This window comes from Macaca mulatta, chromosome 8 (genome assembly GCF_049350105.2).
Source record: "Macaca mulatta isolate MMU2019108-1 chromosome 8, T2T-MMU8v2.0, whole genome shotgun sequence".
In the NCBI taxonomy this organism is placed as follows: domain Eukaryota; kingdom Metazoa; phylum Chordata; class Mammalia; order Primates; family Cercopithecidae; genus Macaca; species Macaca mulatta.
This window is the reverse complement of record NC_133413.1, coordinates 151,099,552-151,118,693: the sequence shown is the minus strand read 5'-3', so window position 1 is coordinate 151,118,693 and position 19,142 is coordinate 151,099,552. Positions and strand designations below refer to the sequence as shown.

At 41.1% G+C, this 19,142-nt stretch overlaps 1 protein-coding gene across 48 annotated transcripts in view; it reads left to right on the top strand.

Annotated features, from left to right (window-relative positions):
- The window catches only part of PTK2 (protein tyrosine kinase 2), a 357,319-nt gene that overhangs the window by 222,800 nt on the left and 115,377 nt on the right, over positions 1-19,142 (top strand). The window lies entirely within an intron of this gene.

Below are 19,142 nucleotides of genomic sequence, written 5' to 3'. Positions count from 1 at the left end.
CTTTGGGAGGCCAAGGCAGGCAGAGCCCAAGAGTTTGAGACCAGCCTGGGCAACATGGTGAAACCCTGTCTCTGCAAGAAATGTAGCCAGGCGTGGTGGCGTGTGCCCATAGTCCAAGCTACTCAGAAGACTGAGGTAGGAGGATCCCTTGACCCTGGGATTTGGAGGTTGCATTGAGCTAAGATCACCCCACTGTACTCCATCCTGGGTGACAAAGAGAGACCCTGCCCCCTCCCCCCCAAAAAAAACAACTAAATTTTAAAAGATAAATTCATTTTTGTGAATTATATGATTTGTGACATAATGTAATCAAATTAATTCTTCTAATAATTTTTATGTGCACAAAGTACTAGGTGTTGAATGTTATTGACCTATTCCTAGTACCTGGCTCACTGGAAATTATTCTAGTTTCAACAGTCATGAATAGTGTTTTGTAGTCAGTCTGGTATTAGGAGAGACTCCAAACCATTGAGAAGTGTACAGTTGTCACTGACTTCATACAGACAGACTGGCTGATTGTGTTGTGCATGAATAAGGAAGTGAATAATCAAAATAGCCCAGCTGTGCTACCTTCTTTCCTATAGCCTTCCCTCTCCCACCATTACATCATTTGAACTCCCTATGCCACTACTGAGATTTGGGTGTTCTTCTTAGTCATACCCTTTCTTCTATGGGTTCTAAAGCAGTTGAGAAGAATACTTGGAAGTCATGTAGGTTTTGAAATATCAACATCGTATGTTGTTAAGTAGTATCTTGAAAAAGGACCCAGAACCACTCCTTCACCCTTGAGTTGAACTTCTTGTCTCAGCTGCAGTCAGTGCAGACAGTGCAGACAGAAACTCACAGACCTCCCTGGCAAGGGGTAGCCTGAGGCACTTTCAAATTTTTAAAAAGGCTAAATGAAAAGCTGAGCAATAATGAGTACAACAAAAATCTAAAGTGGATTTTTGTTTTTATAAACTTGTTCCAGCCCACAGAAATCCAGCTCAGTCTTAAAATTTTGTTTCCAGAAGAGATTATTCCCATCTTCTCCCAAGCAGCCTCCACACTATAAAGGAGAAAGAAATATATGAGAGTATTATAAACAAAAATGTATTTTTGTCTTTATAAAATAAATGCTTCACAGTTGGCAGTGTTGGGTATACTTGGCTCATGAACCATCTTGATCCTCTGGCGAAACTTATTAACAATAATTAAGCTTCTCAGTCTTTTTTAAAAAATGTGTTACTAAAACACAAGAAGCCCAAGTATCATCATCTTACCAAATATAAAATAAATATTGCTATCATCAAAAGGCCTAGTTTTTTTTTCTTTGAAGAAAATAATTTTAAAGGGAATGCTTGAAAGTTTAAAATATAAATTCTAGAATTTGACCTCAAGTCTTCCCCCACCCAGTTTGTAGCTTATAGCTATACAATAATTGTGGATTAAAATCAAACTGCATGAGTCAAGACAAAATATTTTTGATACCTTTACAAAGAGGAGACCATGGAAATGAACAAATATTAAGTGCCTACTGTGCTTTTGAATTTTGAGTTTTTAAAACTTTTTATGGAAAATTTCAAACATATACAGAAAAGAGAGAATAGAATTGTATCATGATTTTTCATATCATCATCACCCAGATTCAGCAACTAAAATCTTCTGGCCAATTTTATTTCACCTCTGCCTCCATCCGCTTACATACACACATAATCCCTACTGGTTATTCTAAAACGAATCTAAGGCATATTTCACCTATAACTATTCCTAAAAGATGAGACTCTTTTTTTTTTTACAAAACATTATCAGCTATCCAGTCAGTGTTCAAATGTCCCTTATTGTCCCATTTTCATATGTGGTTTCATCTAAACAAGAGTCAGACAAGAAGTACTTTGTGAATTTGCTTGCAGCATCTCCTGTATGTGTCAGCTAGACCTTGTTGATTGTTTGTTAACTAGTTGCAATTAATCTGTTGAAGAAATTGTGTCCGTTTTCCTAGTCTCGTTCTGGATTAGGCTGATTACATCTCTATGATGCTGTTTTGTTTAACCTATTCTTTTCTGGCCCCTTTATTTCCCATAAGCTGCTTGTTAGAATCTAGAGAAGTTTGATCCAGCTTGGGCTTGATTTCCGCCCCGCCCTGCTCCCCCACCCCACCGCCAAGAAAACTTCATAGGTGATGTACATCTGGTTGTTCTTTGTGATGTGAAGACTAATCAATGGGTTTAGGTCCCATCATTCTCTGATCCATACATGGGAACGTCCCCATGAGCATTTCACCTAATAGTTTTAGCAGCTATTGACATTAATGCTTAGGTTTCATCAGAGGCCACAAAATGGCACCCTGTGAATCCTGCCATTTCTTCTCCCTTTGTTTAGCTGGAATGCTTCTAGAGACAGCTTTCCCTCACCAGCTGCTTCATTACGCTCGGTAACAGGCTTCTTCTGGGAAGACAGGAAAACTGCCTTTTTCTTTTCCTTTATTTACCAGTTTTTAAAGTAATAAATTTTACCTTGCTAGTCAGATGTCATTCTTTGAGATTTTCTTTTTAAAATGTCAGTATGAATTTGTGTGTTTTTCACGTGTTGGGATAGGAGGTTCCCCCGTGACCACCCCAGGTTGGATGATTACTGGGAAACCTGTTTCCTGGAACGCAGAGCTCAGGTAGTGTGCAGCTTTGTCAGCACCACACCCTCATGCCCAAGGAGAAGAACAGAATTGAGAGGTATGGTCAAAGGAGAATATCGCCTTACTTATGTAACTAGAAATAAAAAGGAAAATGCTAATCCAGTTGAACTATTCTCATTGTGCTCTTTATCCCATTCGTACCTGTTCCTCCGGAAGCCCCAGACTCCCTTGTTGCTCACATACCCTCTGCATACCCCCTGTTTTGTCTTCATTGCTTGATTTCCCCCAACTTCTAAAACACTACACCTGTGTCTTCTGGGGCTTCTCTATATATTCTTCTTTGTCACCTTCCTCTAACTAAAACTCTGGAGGTCACTGATACCCTTGGTGCCTCTGTAGCCCTACTGATGATGTCTGAGAACCATGGTAGCACTAGCACTGGAGATGAGGTAAATATCCCTTGATTTTCATTGCCCCTTTCAGACTCTTCTCCCTCAAAAACACCAGCTTTGAATCTCACATATCAGAACAAGGCTATCCTATGTTCCTCAAAGTTCTGAGCACCCAGTTCACTGTCACTTCTCCAGCATTCCCCCATCGTAGTTTGGAAGGATTTCAGTAATCATGGTAGGCAGTTCTTCCAGCATGTTGTCTTTTTTTTTTTTTTTTTTTTTGGAGATGAAGTCTCACTCCGTCGCCCAGGCTGGAGTGCAGTGGCATAATCTTGGCTCACTGCAACCTCTGCCTCCGGGTTTCGAGCGATTCTCCTGCCTCAGCCCTCCGAGTAGCTGGGATTGCAGGTGTGCGCCACCACACTCAGCTAATTTTTTGTATTTTTAGTAGAGACGGTGTTTCACAGTGTTGGCCAGGCTGGTCTCAAACTCCTGACCTCAGGTGATCTCCCTGCCTTGGCCTCCCAAAGTGCTGGGATTACAGGTGTGACCCACTGTGTCTATCCCCAGCACCTCTTCTCTCCATTCTTCCAATGGTGCTGTATGCTATTCTCGTTCCTGTAGGGCCTACACTTTATCTACAACTATGACTTTCCTATAATTTCAATTTTAAGAAAGCCCTCTCTGACCACCACCTCCAATTTTTCTAGCTTGTTCCTTGATCCCATCCCCATTCTGCTGTCTACATCACACTTTTGTGTCTTCTCTGGTTTCTTAACAAGCCTAAAACCCCTGATTGATAATTGTATCCTTCCCTGGCATACGTCCTCATCATCTCTGCCCTACTGTTTTGTTTGTTTTTAACCCACTTGGCAGAAACACTGCCAATAAAGCCAGCTTGTTCTGTCCCATGTCTGCTGTAGCACAACTGAACCTTAAAGTGAATAGCACAATTAGATCTACTACTTTTTTTTTTTTTTTGGAGACAGAACCTCTCTCTGTCACCCAGGCTGGAGTGCAGTGGTACGATCTACGATCTTGGCTTACTGCAATCTCCGCTTCCTGGGTTCAAGCAATTCTTGTGCCTTAGCTCTGAGTAGCTAAAACTACAGACACTTGGTTAATTTTTGTATTTTTGGTAGAGACAGTATTTCTCCATGTTAGCTGGTGTCAAACTCCTGGCCTCAAGTGGTCTGTGTGCCTCAACCTCCCAAAGTGCTGGGATTACAGGCATGAGCCACCAGGCCCAGCCCAATTAAGTCTAACTTGTTACCAGTCTACCTTCTATCACTTGTTACCTGGTCAGGAATTTTCCCTGCTCTACTACTGTTAGATTTTTTCCCTATGTGCAGCAAGCCAATCATTGTGGCAACAGGTTTTGCCAAAGGGAAAAGATCTTATTCCCAAGGCTGCAATGCCATGTGAGAGATGAGAGAACAGATGTCAAATATGCCTCCCCAAAGATGAAGTTTTAGGGATATTTATGGGATAAAGGAGCAGGGCAGTTGAAGGCATGGGAAAAAGTGAGTGGGTATAAGGAAAAGTGAGTTAATAAGTGATCTGCACACACATAGGCTTCCTGACTCTTCATAGAAGGCATGTTCAGAAAATGGTAGCATTACCATGATCTGAGGGAAGAGTTTGCAGCTCTGATGTCATATGGTCATCTCTCCTGCATTGGCATAAGCCCGTTTGAAGGATCAGTGGCCTCAAGCTGCTTGAGCTGGGCAAGAGCTGCCCTCTGCTTTCTGAAAAACAACTTAAAGCACCCATTACTGCAGTGACCTACAGGAAGCTAGTGGGAGTTTAGTTATGGATTGTCTGGCTATTTGACTTGCTAGTGGGAGTTTCTAAATCTTAAGTGACTAAAAGCAACTGATATTATTTGGATATTTATTCCTGCCCAAATCTCATGTTGAAATGTAATCTCCAGTTTTGGAGGTGGGGCCTGGTGGATGGTGCTTGAATCATGAGGCAGATCCCTTATGAATGGCTTGGGCCATTCCTTTGGTGATGCGTGATCTCTGGTTCTGAGTTCACATTAGAACTGGTCCTTTAAAGTATGTGGCTCTTCCCCACCCCACCCCTTGCTCTTGCTTTTGCTGTGTGATGTGCCTGCTCCCTCTTCACCTTCTGCCATGATTGTAAGCTTCCTGAGGCCTCCCCAGAAACCGAAAAGATGTCAGCACCATGCTTTACATAAAGCTGGCAGAACTGTGAGCCGATGAAAACCTTTTTTCTTTATAAATTACCCAGTCTCCAGTATTTCTTCATAGCAATACAATAACGGCCTCATACAGCAAACAAGGTAGGTTAAGTTTGGCAGGCTTAATCAGGTTAGCTCTGGTTTCATTTGCACATCACCCACTCTGATTTCCCCACCTTAGTAGCCCCCTTCTGACATCACTGGTCCCCTTATGATAGAAGAACTCTTTATGTGAGTTATTGTGATTCAGTGTTGCTCCTTATTGAAATTGCTGTGCTTTTGCTTCCAGAATACCATATTCTTCCTGCCTCACTCCTTGTTATTCAACACTTCACGCCTGAGGATCCCAGGACTCAGTTCTTCTGACACTTTGTGTCAGCCACAGTCACCCCTTTGGGGATCTCATTGTGTTTCATGACTTAATTATGCTGGTGACTCTCAGATTGTTATCTTAGTTTTTCAGACTTCTTTCTTGAACTCCAGACCCCTGTGGCCACTACGTTCTCACCAGTGTGGAATCTGGTGTCTCATAAGCATTTCAGAGTTAATATACTCGAAATGAACTGATATTCACACCAAGCCTGCTTCTCTCCCCTTCTCCACTCACTAAATGGCACTACTTTCCTTCTGGCCGATCAGATCATCCTTGGGGTTATTCTTGATGCTATTCTCTGTTTTCTTCTCCCGTATCCAATCTATTGACAAATCCAAATTGTTCCTGGAAATAAACTCTGTACTTATATTAATTTTGCATAAGCTTTTTCCTTTAAGGTTTACACTGGGAATATATTTAGAAGACCGAGTCATAGATTGAAGTTGCCCTGTATATGTACTCTGATTAGTGGCAATTACAAGTGGATTTATAAAGGAAAAAAGAACAGACAGTTCTTAAATTGTTTACCAAGAATTTGCATTAAAATAATATAAGTATTGGCCAGGTGTGGTGGCTTACACCTGTATTGCCAGCTCTTTGGGAGGCTGAGGCAGGCGGATCGCCTGAGGTCGGAGGTTCCAGACCAGCCTGGCCAACATGGTGAAACCTGTCTCTATTAAAAATACAAAAATTAGCCGGGTGTGGTGGCGAATGCCTGTAATCCCAGGTACTCAGGAGACTTAGGCACAAGATTTGCTTGAACCTGGAAGGCGGAGGTTCAAGGTTCAAGGTTCAAGATTTGCTTGAACCTGGAAGCCAAGATCACGCCACTGCACTCCAGCCTGGATGGACACAGCAAGACTCTCAATGATAATAATAATAAACTATTGATTGTCCATTGTTCTTTATATCACAGATTCCAGGAACATGAAGATAATGTTTTAGTGGTTTAGGTGCAGTGGGGAAGATGCCCTTAAAAACAGTAATTTCCTTTATAGGTGTAAATTTCTTTGACAGAGGATTTCAAAACAGGCAGCTAAATGTCAGAAAGTTGTATTTTGGAGACTGATTTATTTTGATAGGTGTTCTTTTCAACTTAGCTTGTTTTTAATTAGATTACTGACTTCAAGTTGGAGCCCTTTAATGAATTGGGCAAATAAAGCATTTGCAGTTTTCAGGGCCTAATATTTAAATATTTGAAAAGCAGGCATAACTGGAAGGCCCAGCGTAAAAATCAAGGGCCTAGTATGGTGACTCACACCTATAATCCCAGCACTTTGGGAAGCTGAGGCAGTCGGATTCCTTAAGCCCAGGAGTTAGAGACTAGCATGGGCAACATAGCAAAACCTTGTCTTAAAAAAAAATCAAGGACCCCCCCCCCTTTTTTTTTTTTCTAATGGTCTTTTTTTTTTTTTTTTTTTTTACTTTTTTATTTATTATTATTATTATACTTTAAGTTCTAGGGTACATGTGCATAACGTGCAGGTTTGTTACATATGTATATTTGTGCCCTGTTTTAAGGCAGGGTCTTGCTCTGTTGTCCATACTGGAGCGCAGTGGCATGATCTTGGCTCACTGCAACCTCCATATCCCGGGGTCAAACATACCTCACACCTCACCCTCCCAAGTAGCTGCGAACTACAAGCACACACCACCACACTTGACTAGCTTTTGTATTGTTTGTAAAGACAGTATTTTGCCGTGTTTCCCAGGCTGGTCTCCAACTCCAGAGCTCAGGTGATCTGCCCACCTCTGCCTCCCCAAGTGCTGGGATTACAGGCATGAGCCACCATGCCTGGTTCCCACTTTTACATTGAATCCTGGTTCCCCCAAAAGAGGGAAATACCATGGTGTTTACTGAGAGGGGTTCCTATGCAGACCCCAAGAGAGGGTTCTTGGATCTGGCTCAAGAAAGAATTTGAGGCAAATCCATAGGATAAAATGAAAGCAAGTTTATTAAGAAAGCAAAGGAATAAAAGAATGGCTACTCCGTAAGCAGAGCAGCAGTGTGGGCTGCTGGACTAAGGATACTTATAGTTACTTCTTGATTATATGCTAAACATGGGGTGGATTATTCATGAGTTTTCTGGGAAAGAGGTGGGCAATTCCCAACACTGAGGGTTCCTTCCCTTTTTAGACCATACAGAGTAACTTCCTGACCTTGCCATGGCATTTGTAAACTGTCATGGCACTGGTAGGAGTGTCTTTAGCATGCTAATGCATTATAATTAGCATATTGTAAGCAGTGAGGATGACCAGAGGTCACTTTTGTCACCATCTTGGTTTTGGTGGGTTTTGGCCAGCATCTTTACCACAAGCTGTTTTATCAGCAAGGTCTTTATTATGACTTGTATCTTCTATCAACCTCCTGTCTTATCCTGTGACTTAGAATTCCTGACCTCCTGAGAACGCAGCCCGGTAGGTCTCAGTCTTATTTTACCGAGCAGCCCCTATTCAAGATGGAGTTGCTCTGGTTCAGATGCCTCTGACATTAGGACCAGGCTACATAATGTTCCACAGTGTTCCATGCTGCAGAGACATTCCTGCGATGCTAATGGGTGACCCAACACCAATCAGCCCATTCTGCCATCTGCCATAGGAGTCTTACCCCTTGGTGGTGAGTGTTTCCTTAGCCTCCAAGTGTTCAAATTTTGCTTTTCTTATCTAAATGTGTAGAGAAATAAGTAGCCCTCTGCAGTTATAACCATTCACTGTGACCACTGTTAGCCACTCCAAAACTGCCGCTTTTGCTGGTGACTTGCCAATTGATCACATGTTGCCACACATACAAAGGTCAAGTTCTCCCTCACAGTATGGAGTAATCCCTGTACCCCAAAAGCCAAAGAGAACAAGTAACTCAGTACAAAAAAGAACAGAGAATGAGAAGAGTGACATCGTCTGTCATTTTTCAAAGGCTTCCTGTGAGCCTTCTAAAAGGGAATAGGTAGGATTGCAGTAAGCTAGTTGAGACTGAGGTAAATATGAACCAGCGTAATCACATAGAAAGTTGGACTGGTAGGCCGGGCGCGGTGGCTCAAGCCTGTAATCCCAGCACTTTGGGAGGCCGAGGCGGGTGGATCACGAGGTCAGGAGATCGAGACTGTCCTGGCTAACATGATGAAACCCCGTCTCTACTAAAAATACAAAAAACTAGCTGGGCGTGGTGGCGGGCACCTGTAGTCCCAGCTACTTGAGAGGCTGAGGCGGGAGAATGGCGTGAACCCGGGAGGCGGAGCTTGCAGTGAGCCGAGATCACGCCACTGCACTCCAGCCTGGGAGACAGAGCGAGACTCCGTCTCAAAAAAAAAAAAAAAAAAAAAAAAGTTGGACTGGTGAGAAAGGAAAAGTTGCTCAGAGCAGCCTGAGGTATGTGAGGTCTGCAAAATTTATCAGGCCCAGAGAGGCAGGAGTGCAGGACTTCAGTCATGCCCTCCTCACCCCTATCCTGCACCCAGGCCCGGAGCAATTGTTGAAAAGCATTTTTTTCTTGACTAGCGGCCTTACCCATTATCTTCACATTCCTGGAATTTGCGAAACAATGTAGGAACTCTCTCTTTTCCTTTAAAGGGAAATATTAATATTCTGAATGACTCTTGACATCATTCAGAATAAAAGCCAGTGCCCTTACCATGAGCTAAGAGGTCTTAGACACTCTGATACCTCACTGAGTGTGTCTCAGTGCCACCTCCCCCTTCCCACTCCCAACTCTTCATCCGCCTCACCTGACTTCCCTGCTGCTCCTCAGCATGTGCTCACACTGACCTCTGCAGAGCCAAGGCCTGTGTGTCTGCTGCACTGGCCTCCCCTGATGTGTGCATGGTCCTTTCCCTCTCCTCCTGAAGTCTTTGCAGATGACTTCCTCCGTAATCACCATATTTAAAATGATAGCCCCACCTGAAAATACTCCTTCTTCTGCTGGTTTTTCACTAGCACTTACATGTTGACATCCCATATAATTTACTTATTTTATCTTCCTTCTCCCTTACTAGGACGTAAGTTTAGGTGTCTGTTTTGTTCACTCCTCTAGCTCCAGCACCTACATGGTATGCCTAGTTTATGGCAGGTATTCAATAATTAAAGGGATTATCTTGAATACAATAAAAGTCCTAATCCTTTTTGTTTTTGTTTTTATGATGTGTGGTAATATTCTTGGTATTACTCAAAAAGAGTTGTACTTTTTTAGAAAATTCACTTTTTCAGTTAGTATAAAGAATATTCAGTCCAGTTTAGAAATGAACAGTAGGAAAATAAGAAGAGCCAACACTTGTGGAGTGATTACTCTGTTCTAGGTGCCCAGAGAATCCCATGGAATCCTTTCCCAACCTCCTTACTGGAGGTAGCTTCCATTATGACCCCATTCTACAAATGAGAGAACCAAGGAACAGAAGTTGAGCAATGTATCCAAGGTCAGAATGAGTAATTGAGCCAGTATTTGAATCCAAACTGTCTGGCTCCAGAGCTAGCGTTCCATGTATCTTTTATTTTTCTGTAACTTTACCCTTGAGAATGGTTGTAAGAATAGTAATGTGATGTCTCTTATGTTCTTTCCTCCAGTTCACTATGTTTATGTTTTGGCTCACTTGCTTTATCACTCTATAGGTTTTTTTGTTGTTGTTAGTTTTTTTCCTTGAATCATGTGAAAGCAAGTTACAGACATGGTGCCCCTTATAAACATTTCAGTGTGTGTTTAAGACCAAAGATGTCATCTTATATGATCAGAGTATAATTATCAAAATCAGGAAATTTAATACTGAAGAAATGCTCTTATCCACAGTCCAAATTATTTCATCCCAATAATGTCCCGTATCGCTATTGCTTCCTGATCTTTCCCTTTCCCAGCCTCTAGTCCAAAATCCCATCCCGCATCAAACAGTGTATCCAGTTGTCAGGCCCATTTTGGCGAGACAAGGTCTCCCTCTGTTGCCAGGCTGGAGTTCAGAGGCTCTGCATCTGTGGTCCAGGCTCTACCTCCTAGCTCCAGCAATCCTGCCAACTCAGCCTCCTCAATAGCTGGGGCCACAGGTGCACAACACCACACCTGGCTAATTTTTGAATTTTTTTGTAGAGACAGGGTCTTGCTATGTTACACAGGCTGGCAGGCCCATCTTCTTAACTGAGAGACCAGTTTATACTTTACTCTAGGGCCATCATATACAAACTCCAGAAATTTAGTGTGTGTAAATGTAGCTTTTCAAATCAAGCAATAAGATGAAATTGTCAGTAAATGTTAATGGGATCAGCCGGGTGCAGTGGCTCATGCCTGTAATCACAATACTTTGGGAGGCCAAGGTGGGCAGATCACCTGAGGTCAGGAGTTTGAATCCAGCCTGGCCAACATGGTGAAACTCCAACTCTACTAAAAAAAAAAAAAAATTAGCTGGGCGTGGTGGCAGGTGCCTGTAATCCCAGCTACTCGGGAGGCTGAGGCAGGAGAATCCCTTGAACCCGGAGGCAGAGGTTGTAGTGAGCTGAGATTGTGCCATTCCACTCCAGCTTGGGGGACAAGAGCGAGACTTCTTCTCAAAAACAAACAAACAAACAAAAAATGTTAATAGGATCAAAGCATGCCGTTTGAAAAATATTACTGAAGCGTACATTTCTGTTCTCATTTCTGTTCCTAATATGTTGGCAATGTCAATAAGATTGTTACCATCTTGGTGGGGCAAACAGTCCTGACCCTTATTCTTGGGTCCATACTTCTGATCTTTCTTTATGATACCCTGTGAGTATGCAGTTAAATGTTGATGTTACCTGTGTCTGTCATATGTTAATGACTGCTGAGTCTTAAAGGGCTACATTCCTGCGTCCCTGGCTTTGACTTCACTTTCACACTTGTCCACTATTGCTATTACCATACTGCAATTGCTGCTTGTTTTCTCATTTTGCTATATGCTTCTGGAGAGCTGAGATGTGTCTTATTGATCCAGCTTTTTGACTCTAAAATGAGCTTTGAGTACGTGAATGAGTGAGCAAATGAATCAATATTGCTAGTAGAGGTTTTGCAATTTATGTTTTCAAAGATCCTCATCACTGGTTTTTATGTTAAGGTAATTTATGTAAAGTATATAACTCAAGAGCTGTGAGTGTCTTTGATAATAATTTGGGGAAAGTTGTTCATAAAACTTTCACAAATGAAGAACTGCTATTTTTCTGCTATTTTTTTTCTTTATGGTTGAATGTATTCACAAGAGTCTTGAATTATTTATTGATCTTTGTTTTTTCCTTTAAATGTTGTCATTTGGAAAAATATCTGAATGTTCAATTGGCTGGCTCTACAGAGCTGGGAGAGTCTTAAGTCTTGTTTCTGTATCAAGTGCTAATCTACAGGAAATTAAATTTTAAAATATTAGTATGTTTTTTAAAACTCAAGTCAATCATAGTAGGAAATAAGGCATGCCAATGGTCAAAATAAAAGCATTGCAATTTTGTATCTGTTTTTATAGATAAGCCTTTAAATGTAACAAAAGTTGTCTTTTGTATTGAAATAATTTGTTTCTATTTTTCTCTTTCCCCTCTTGCCTCTTTATAAAGGAGTCAGTCACTGCCAACATAAAGTTAAGAAAGCTAGGCGCTTTCTCCCTTTGGTCTTCTGTTCCCATGATCCTCCTTCTACGGGTACTGCACTCATATTTGCACAGGCTCTCCTATTAACCAGAGCACTCCAGAGAAACTAACTCTAACTTGATGCTTATAGATTATCCTGAACAGATCGTAGCTTTATCGAATATTAGTGTATGTGCTGTTCATTGTTCAGAAGCAATAACGGGGTTGGGGTGGGGGCAAGGTTTTATGTCTGACCATCTTTGGGTTACTCTCGTGAAGAGAAGATTTTTTGTTTGCCTGTTTGCTGGTTTTTAAATGCATGACAGGGCAAGAAGTTGTTTCTCAGTTTCATTTGTGCTGTTTGAGTGTTTTCCCACAGAGGTCAGCAGGATCACACTTTTTGCATTATGGATTTCCTAATATAGCATGCAACTGAATGAAGGAGAATGGTCATAGTGACTCCCTAGTTGTCTGCTTTTCATGCTTTGGGGACAGATACTTAGGGCTGCTGCATAGTAGAGACAGCTATACCATTTGGAGCATTTTCTAGAAAAGCAAAGATTGTTTACAATAATTGAAACAGTAATTTCTCCAAACTATTCAAAACAAAATTTCTTCCGTGCAAACTTAAATGGTAACCTTTGTTGTCAGCAGAGCTTCAAGTACCGCACTCCCCACAGTTTATAGTAGTGGGCTTGGCCTGTGTCTACCTTGTAATTTTTTTTTTTTTTTTTTTTTTTTTTTGAGGCGGAGTCTGGCACTTCTTGCCCATACTGGAGTGCAGTGGCCCGATCTCGGCTCACTGCAAGCTCCGCCTCCTGGGTTGACGCCATTCTCCTGCCTCAGCCTCCCGAGTAGCTGGGACTACAGGCGCCCGCCACCTCGCCTGGCTAGTTTTTTTTGTATTTTTTAGTAGAGACGGGGTTTCACCGTGTTAGCCAGGATGGTCTCGATCTCCTGACCTCGTGATCCGCCCGTCTCGGCCTCCCAAAGTGCTGGGATTACAGGCTTGAGCCACCGCGCCCGGCCTACCTTGTAATATTTAAATCCCACTGGCTCATTGGAATGGGCTTGCTAAGGGGTTATTCCCTTCTTATAACTAAACATACAGATTAATAACTAGCTTATTTGCATTTTTATCTGAGGGGACACAAGTTCCCTTTGAGGAAGGTAGAAACCATTTTTAAAATTTAATTGTAAGAGGCAGTCAAATTAACTTTGCTTAGTGTGGCAGAATCCAGTTTACACTCTAATACTTTAGCTGTGTAACTTCGTGTAATACATTGACAGCTTTAAACTTGGCATTATGCCCTCAGATTCAAGTAAACATACTACCACTACAATCCTTCTTTATCTTTTCAATTAAACCCTGGGGGGTAATTTTTTTTATTTTTCTTACACTTTGGTTTACTTGTCATTTTAATAGTGTTTTTCCCTCTCTTCCCTCTTCTCCTTCCTATGTCTCCCTCCCTCTGTTCCCTACTTCCCTTTCTTTGCATGCCACCTGGATCTGCAGATGAAATTAGTGGGGACGGTAATATTTATTTTCACATTTGTGTTATTGCGATGATAATTATTTATGGAAATAAATATAGTTTAGTATTTAATGAAAGGCAAAATGTGCTTTTGATCAAACAGAACCAAGTACAAAATGGTATGCAAAAATGATATTTTAAAAATTGCTTAGGGCTTTGGCATGGAAAGGATAACTATCAATTTCTTAATCACATTTTAGTGGTAAATTTGAGTTGTATGTATTCCTAGTAAATTTTCTAGATTTCATTATTAAAACTTTTCTGAGAGTTCTTAAAAAATGTCAAAAGCAAAATTAGTAACACTTGAAAGCCATAAATGGTAGAGGCCCATACACTCTGTTTCACAAGTATAGTATCTACATGATAATTCTTAGTTTGAGAATGAGATAGTAGAAAGGAAAGAATGAAAAATGATTTTAAAGACTCACAGAAACTAACAGAATTAGGGAAATAACAGCAATAATGATAACTGGTTTTTCAAACGGTTGATAGCACTTAAGGTAGAAATTTAAAAGTTTAAAATCACATACTATGTCTTACGTTTCCCATCTACTTGATATACTGCTTGCATGAAACTAAACTCCTTTATACTAAAAGAGTAAGATTTTATAAAGTAAAATTAAGAAGGAATTGTGGCCGGGTGTGGTGGCTCATGCCTGTAATCCCAGCACTTTGGGAGGCCGAGGTGGGCAGATCACCTGAGGTCAGGAGTTCGAGACCAGCCTGACCAACATGGTGAAACCCCGTCTCTGCTACAAACACAAAAAATTAGCCGGGCGTGGTGGGAAGTGCCTGTAGTCCCAGCTACTCAGGAGACTGAGGCAGGAGAATGGCGTGAACCCAGGAGGTGGAGCTTGCAGTGAGCCAAGATCGTGCCACTGCACCCCAGCCTGGGCGACAGAGCAAGACTCTGTCTCAAAAAAAAAAAAAAGAAGAAAAAGAAAGAAAAGAAGGAATTGTGTTTTTTTCCTCCTGATTAAATGAAAGAATGCTTTTACTGATGATTTCACCTATGTTCATTTTTGTAATAGGATAGAGATATTGATAACTTGAGTATAACGAGCTAAGCAATTTCAGTAAAAGGTCTTAAAAGTGCATGTTCTTTACAGGATTTGAAGTCAGAGATTTGAGCTTCATTTTTAGACTGATTCTGTGATAATAAATTAGCAGCTGCAATTCATCAAGAGCTTTCTGCACATGACACTTTACTGACTTGATTTCTCATTCTCACAGCAGTCATTCAGAGTATCACTGGGTATTGTCCTCACTGTTTTGCAGGTGAGGAAAGTGATAATCAAAGGATTAAGAGGGACTCTAAGGCTGCTAGAGGCAAGTGGTCAGGTCTTAGGCTCCAGCCTTGCCCTTTTTCCACTGCCCCATCCAGTCAGCAACTGACTAGCTAAGGGATTACGAGCAAATTGCTTTATCTCTTGGGTGGTCTTCATCTGGGAAAGGTCTCAAGTGGTTGTTGTGAGGATTACTCTGTAAGCATCAAATTTTAGATAAATGTCTGCAAACATTTTCGTGTATTTTCCCCACCTATGAATTTCTCAATAGTATGAATTAGCCAGGGCAAGTGTATTTAACCCATTTTACAGGTGAATAAGCTGAGCTGTAAGGCTAGTCACTTATTCTTGGTCAGTAAGGCCCATGGACCAAATGTGGCCCAACTGTTTTTGTATGCTACAGTTTTTTGCCTGTGAAATAGGGATGGTGATCATAGTACAACCTCAAAGAATTTTGCTGAGGATTAAATGACAATATATGTAATTATTTACAACAGAATCTAGTATATGGTAAGCTCCCAATAATATGATTAGTAGTCAATGTCATTATTAAATATAGAATGCAGATCTAGCTTCATTTGTGCCCAGGCCTTTGAACCTGTTTCCTTTTTTCTTCTTATTTTCCTTACTTTTTGAATTAAACCTTGGGGGGTAATTTTTCTACTTTCCTTAAACTATGTTACACTAACATGTGGAGGGCCCAGAAGTTTCAGGCTGGACTCCAATTTTTTAGGGCCCTTGAGTATGTAAAAATACCTATTATATCAATGTAATACTATCTCACAATCCTAAAAGCCAGGAAAGAAAAGCAAAATACAACCACATCAATGTCAAGAATTCTTGGGAAGGCTGGGTGAAGTGCTCCTGCCTATATTCTCAGCATTCTGGGATTACACTTGAACCCAGGAGTTCGAGACCAGCATGGGCAACATGACAAACCCCATCTCTACAAAACATATAAAAAATTAGCAGGCATGGCGGTGCATGCCTGTAGTCCCAGCTATTTGGGAGGATCACTTGAGCCCAGGAGGTAAAGGCTGCAGTGAGTCAAGATTGCACCACTGTACTCCACCCTAGGCGACAGAGCAAGACCCTGTCTTCAAAAACAACAAAAAAAGAATTCTTAGAAATATACACCAGGTATTACAATTTGAAAACTCATATATAGAAGGTTATAAACTTTTGCAGATCATGTACCTGCAACATTGCTGATTTTACTCCATGAATTCTCTATTCACATTACCTCATAGTACACACACCTGCACCCCAAATATAAGTAATTCCCAGACAGCTTTGATACATCCACAAAGATTTTATATACAATTCATACAACTAAAAAACAAACAAACAAAAAAAAAAACGAAATTTACAGATTTTCTGTTGTGATTGTATGAATTAACTGAAATATATGCAACATGATATTTTCAACAATGTGTGCTCGCCTGATACATATTAGCCTATTTATTTTTACTCCTTCACAATTATTTTAGAGGTTGGTATCTCTACTGAGGATTTTATAAAATGAGACAGTCCCTGAAGGACTGCTGTCAAACCAAAAAGACTGGCTGAGAGTATCAGCACATGGGAATCCTAGATCCTCAACTGCCAGGTCCTTTTCAGACAGCCTTCAGAAGCAGCAAAACAAGAAGAAGAGCTACTGTTGCTTGATGATCTGTTATGTGCAGGGCACATCTCCACTTTCTGTTGTGTCTCCTGTAATCCTCATAACAACCCTACAAGGTGGATGATGCTGTTTTACCCACGAGGGCACAGCTGAAGTATTGCCAGGTGAAGTGACTTTCCAAAGCGCAAGCATTTTTCCCCAAATGGGCTTGTGTATTTTGTCACATGTTTTGCAGCTCTGCCATTCACTTCTGTGCTGCCTCACACAGATTAAATCCTTTGCCTCAGTTTCCTAGAGGTACAGTGTTCCTTTACTGATTGCTGCACTGCATTCATTCTTTTGGTTTAGCATGTGTTTCTTGAGAGACCTTCTCTGTGCTAGGCACTGCTTTAGCTGCTGAGGACACAGTGTTGAGCAAGATACATGAAGGTTCCACTCTGGTGTCTGTTCCATTCTGGAGAGGTGGGCATACAATTCACAGGAAACAAAATTATATCAGTTTGTTTTAGGTAATGAGGAAAATGAGCCAGGGAACATGATTAAGAACAATGAGATGGGGGCAAATTAGTTTGAGGAGAGATCTCTGAATAGGTGGCTAAACCCAGAATTGGCTCTAGGCCAACATAAGCTTTGGTGCATGGTAAAGCCCTCAGTTGGAGGTCACTGCCACTGGTGTTAGCAGCAGCTTTATACCCTTCTTCATTAAGGCATTTTACAACCTGTCACCTGAGAGACTTGGGTTTCTGAACAGGCTTTTAATGAACCTTTTCAGCCATATGAAGCTGTGGTACTTGTGGTGACAAGTGCAAAACATTTGCTTAGTAACGCCATGAGCTACGTGCAGAGTTGTAGAGACTCTTCAGCAGTTTGGGTTACAGGGCAGCCTTGGGAAGGGAAGCAGAGGTGCAGAGTTTGAGTGGCTCTTTCTCCCAAAATCCTGCTGCAGCAGAGCCAACTCATGTGCTTTACTTCTAAAAGCACATGCTTTATATGAAAGGAAGCAGTGAGGGTGCCAGGGCTGTTGTGTAGAAAGGCAGCTTTAGTTTCATTCATTTTCTGAGGAGAGCATCACAAAATTGAGCATGTTAAACTGTGGAATCAAAAGAGAAATGATTGTGAATGGCCATTTGTGTGGCTTCTGTTGCCTTAGCTGTTAGAGTAGATTCCTCCCTCGCTTAGTCCTTTTTGTTGCAAGTATGTTAGCAGCTTCCTTCCATCCCCAAATTTTCTTTCACAGGGTCTTTTGATAAGCCATCTTACACAGAAGCAGAGCTATAGGCCTACAGATGCCAATTTACTGTTCTTAGTGTTTGCTGAAAACAGATTAAGAGGGAGAAATACAGAAATAAAAGAATGTATGATTTGGAGTCTATTAAAACTTTGAGTATTCTTATAAATGTAAAAGAATAATATAGATTGTCTGCCTGTCATATAGGACTTAGGAATAGTTTACAAATAATAACTGTCTTAAAGAGAATTGATTTATTGGTGTTATATTCTGCTTCCCCAACTTTTTTTTTGCTGTAATCACTTTTAATGATGATTATATAATAAGAAGTGAATTCTTCCACTTGTAGATTTGATCTCAGTCATTACCATAGATGTGGAATGATTGATTCCCAGTGACTGTAAACCATATATATTCTCTATTTTCTTTGAATTCTTTTTTTTTTTTTTTTTTTTTTTTTTTTGAGACGGAGTCTTGCTCTGCCGTTCAGGCTGGAGTGCAGTGGCCGGATCTCAGCTCACTGCAAGCTCCGCCTCCCGGGTTGACGCCATTCTCCTGCCTCAGCCTCCCGAGTAGCTGGGACTACAGGCACCCGCCACCACGCCCGGCTAGTTTTTTGTATTTTTTAGTAGAGACGGGGTTTCACCGTGTTAGCCAGGATGGTCTCGATCTCCTGACCTCGTGATCCGCCCGTCTCGGCCTCCCAAAGTGCTGGGATTACAGGCTTGAGCCACCGCGCCCGGCCTATTTTCTTTGAATTCTATACCTTTAATATCTGAATGCAGTAATAAGGCAGCACAGAAGAAAGAACTTATAGCTTTTAGTTTCTCTGGTGTTAAACAAGGATGCTAGGTCAAAATATCAAAATAGAGCTCCTTGGAAATGATGCATCACAAAATACTGTCCCTGCTTTACTGACTCACAAGAATGGCCCAGCAGTTAAAATCCTTATACATGGAGCAGCTAAAGATTTTCCTTTTTCCAGAAAAAGAAAAAAGACAAGGCTGAAGTGATTTTTCAGTATAGTTGTTACCCACATGAATGACTGTTTTCTTCAGATGGGTATTTTGAAATTTCCCATTAATACAGTGGTGGACTTTTAAGTTGTTGTATTACCCAAAAAGAGTAGATAGATACCTTGGAACTTCTTGACATGATCTCAGAAAACTTCATTTTAATATGCTGCTTATTCTCCTTTTTTTCTTTTTAGATCTACCCTTTTGACATTAATGCCTAAAATATCTGAGTTTGAAAGTTAGGAAACAAATTCCTGTTGCATTTCTCAACCCTGAGCAAATGGAATGAATTAGCACAGTTAATCTCAAAAATTAGGCTGCCATTTAT